Genomic DNA, 3,281 nt, shown 5'->3' with positions numbered 1-3,281 from the left:
ATTCTTCTTCATGACTCTTGTTTGGTATCCCTTTAATGTCAGCTCTCTGCCCTTTCTTGGGCTTTCTTTAAATTCTCCAAGTAGTTTTTTAGTCTAAGGCCCTGAGCCAAGAAGTTAGTCAAGTCCTAGCTGGGGGGATGATGAGGAGGCCAATTACTTAGCTTTTAACAAGTGCAGCTAAAATGTGCCCTTCTCGTTCTCAAAACTTTCTCCCTTCTGTAGGCTCATCTCTTGCCCTCCATTCCCTTTCAGAGTTTGAGGAATTTACATTAATAATATATTATTTATAAGACACTTTCACATTCCTCACTTCATTTAGTACTCACTATAACCTTGTAAATCTACAGCAATAATCTTTATTGGGCCTTTGCTAAACATTCCATAATGCACTAATATCTCTACCTGCCTTTTCAAGTCAGTCATATTATATAAAAGAGGAAAACTGAGGTTTAGAAAGATTAAATGACTTGTTAAAAGTAGATAGGTAATGAAAGAGGAATTGAGATTCATATCTTGGTAGTCTGCTGCCTCCTTTGAGAATGAGGATAAGAGGTGGGATGATTGAGAGCTGGACAAGTGATTTAGGTTTCCTGGGTTTCAACTCCCACTCCCTATCATTCATTTATTCACATATTACCATTTGTAATATGTCAGGACCTATGTTTGGCACCAGAAATACAGTGGTCCCTAGGTCAGACAAGGACACTGCCCTTGTGAACTTAGAGTCACTTAGTGATTCCAGATTTGTATGGGTGTTCAGAGAAGAATGGAGTCTGTAAAGCAATCATTTCAGAAAAGAAATTGAAGAGGATGAAGACATAGGATCTTTGGTTCCTAGTGCAAGATCTTGGTATACATCAGTTACACTTATCCTAACACTCACCCCTCTTGGTGTTCCTTCCCCTTGTACTTGACAAGCAGATACTACACTCCTTTTGTTTTTTTGAGACAGAGTCTCACTATGTCACTCTCAGTAGAGTGCCATGGCACCACAACTCACAGCAACCTCAAACTCTTGGGCTTAAGTGATTCTCTTGCCTCAGCTCCCAAGTGCTGGGATTACAGGCATGAGCCACCACACCTAGCCAGATACTATACTCTGACTGCAGAGTGTAGTATCAATCAAAAAAACCTGGGATCAAGTCTCCATTGTGCTTCTTATTGACTGAGTAACTTTAGGTAAGCCACTTAACCTCTCTACCACTCAATGGCCTCGTTTGTAAATAACTGGTGATCAAATGAAATAACACACATAACAAGTATCCAGCAACTGTGGATGAAACTTCCTGTTCAACTTCCTATCATTCTTCACTATCTCCAGACCTCCTAGAGCTAGGAAGCTGGGCATGAAAGTCAAGTTGTTCCCCACTCAAGGGAGCCTTCCTGCAGCAACTCTCAATGACACTGTACAGCCCAATGGTGCAGGGCATGGCTCTAACAGCTGGCTGCCTTGATTCAACTCCCAGCTTCTCTAATTACTGGTAATACAACTTGGGGCAAATTACCTTACCTCTTACGGCTAATTTATCTACCTCATCATGTCAGTGAGAGCATTATTTTATTTTTTTATTAAGCAATAATAATAATGCAAAGAAAATAACATTCAAATTGTCAAATAAGAGTGTCTTTTATAGAATGCTTTGTCTTTGGGTGGTGCCTGTGGCTCAAGGAGTAGGGCGCTGGCCCCACATGCTGGAGGTGGTAAGTTCCAGCCAAAAACTGCAAAAAAAAAAAAAAGAATGCTTTGAATCTAAGGTTCAGTATGGAGTCCTCAGTTAACTTCTTTTACTTTTTTCCCAAAGTCTCAAAAAATAGACAACTAATATTTATAAATAAAAGTAAAAGATAATTTCAAAAAACAGACCATGCAAAATCTTATAGACAATTTAAAAAGAAGAAATACTTCAAAATCATTTTACTTAATCTGGATACACCTGATATTAAAATTGGAGAAAATATATTATTATAAAAAGGAAATTACAAACATATTTCACTTATAAATGAGGATACATTATTTTATTTTATTTATTTTTGAGACAGAATCTCACTTTTTTGCCCTCGGTAGAGTGCTGTAGCATCACAGCAATCTCAAACTCTTGGGCTCAAGTGATTCTCTTAGCCTCTCAAGTAGCTGGTATTATAGGCACCCGCCACAATGCCCAGCTATTTTTTTTTTTTTGAGACAGAGCCTCAAGCTGTCCCCCTGGGTAGAGTGCTGTGGTTTCACAGCTCACAGCAACCTCCAACTCCTGAGCTCAAGCGAGTCTCCTGCCTCAGCCTCCCAAGTAGCTGGGACCACAGGCGCCCACCACAACGCCTGGCTATTTTTTGGTTGCAGCCGTCATTGTTGTTTGGCAGGTCCGGGCTGGATTTGAACCCGCCACCTTAGGTGTATGTGCCCAGTGCCTTAGCCACTTGAGCCACAGGCGCCAAGCCAATGCCCAGCTATTTTTAGAGATGAGGTCTTGCTCTAGCTCAGGCTGTTCTTGAACTCATAAGCTCAGCAGTTCACCTGCCTTGGGCTCCTAGAGTGCTAGGATCACAGGCACAAGGCACTGCGCCTGGCCTAGTGAGAGCATTATTGAGATGTTTCATGTAATGTCCTTAGGATAGAGTGAATGCCCAGTTACTGTTAGACATCATTGTTGTTATTATGCCAAGCCCATGCTAAGGTGGGTGAAAGATATGGAAGAAGTAATAGGACCCTTCTCTCAAAGAGAGTGTAGTCTAAGGGGATGTTGACAAATGCTCCTCAAAATATCACTTGGAAGCTATAGGAGAGGAGGAAACATCAAGTCATAGTGGCAGCTACACAGCCCAATACAGGTACCTTGGTTGTGTCACTTACAAGGCTTTCGTTCTTTCTGGGCCTCAGTTTTCCCATCTATAAAATTAGCCCCTTGGATACTGTGATATCCATTAGGGTAACTGTGAGCTCCATTTTGGCTATTTAAATTTAAATTAACTAAAATAGGCTGGGCACAGGTGGCTCATACCTGTAATCCTAGCACTCTGGGAGGCTGAAGCGGGTGGATTGCTTGACCTCAGGAGTTGGAGACCAGCCTAAGGAAGAATGAGACCCTGTCTCTACCAAAAAGTAGAAAAACTAGCTGGACATAGTGGCAGGCGCTGGTAGCTGCAGCTACTTGGGAGGCTGAGGCAAGAGGCTCTCTCAACCCAAGAGTTGCTCTGAGTCATGATGCCATGGCACTCTACCCAGGGCTACAGAGTGAGACTTGGTCTCAAAAAAAAAGTTTTGGCTCGGCGCCTATAGCTCAACC

The 3,281-nt window shown here is 42.0% G+C and overlaps 1 protein-coding gene across 1 annotated transcript in view; it reads left to right on the top strand.

The window, feature by feature from the left end:
- The window catches only part of PLCD4 (phospholipase C delta 4), a 24,878-nt gene that overhangs the window by 6,668 nt on the left and 14,929 nt on the right, over positions 1 to 3,281 (top strand). The window lies entirely within an intron of this gene.

The sequence above is a fragment of the Otolemur garnettii genome, unplaced genomic scaffold (genome assembly GCF_000181295.1).
Source record: "Otolemur garnettii isolate 467f Iridium unplaced genomic scaffold, OtoGar3 scaffold00013, whole genome shotgun sequence".
Classification (NCBI taxonomy): domain Eukaryota; kingdom Metazoa; phylum Chordata; class Mammalia; order Primates; family Galagidae; genus Otolemur; species Otolemur garnettii.
This window is presented reverse-complemented; position numbering and strand designations above follow the sequence as displayed.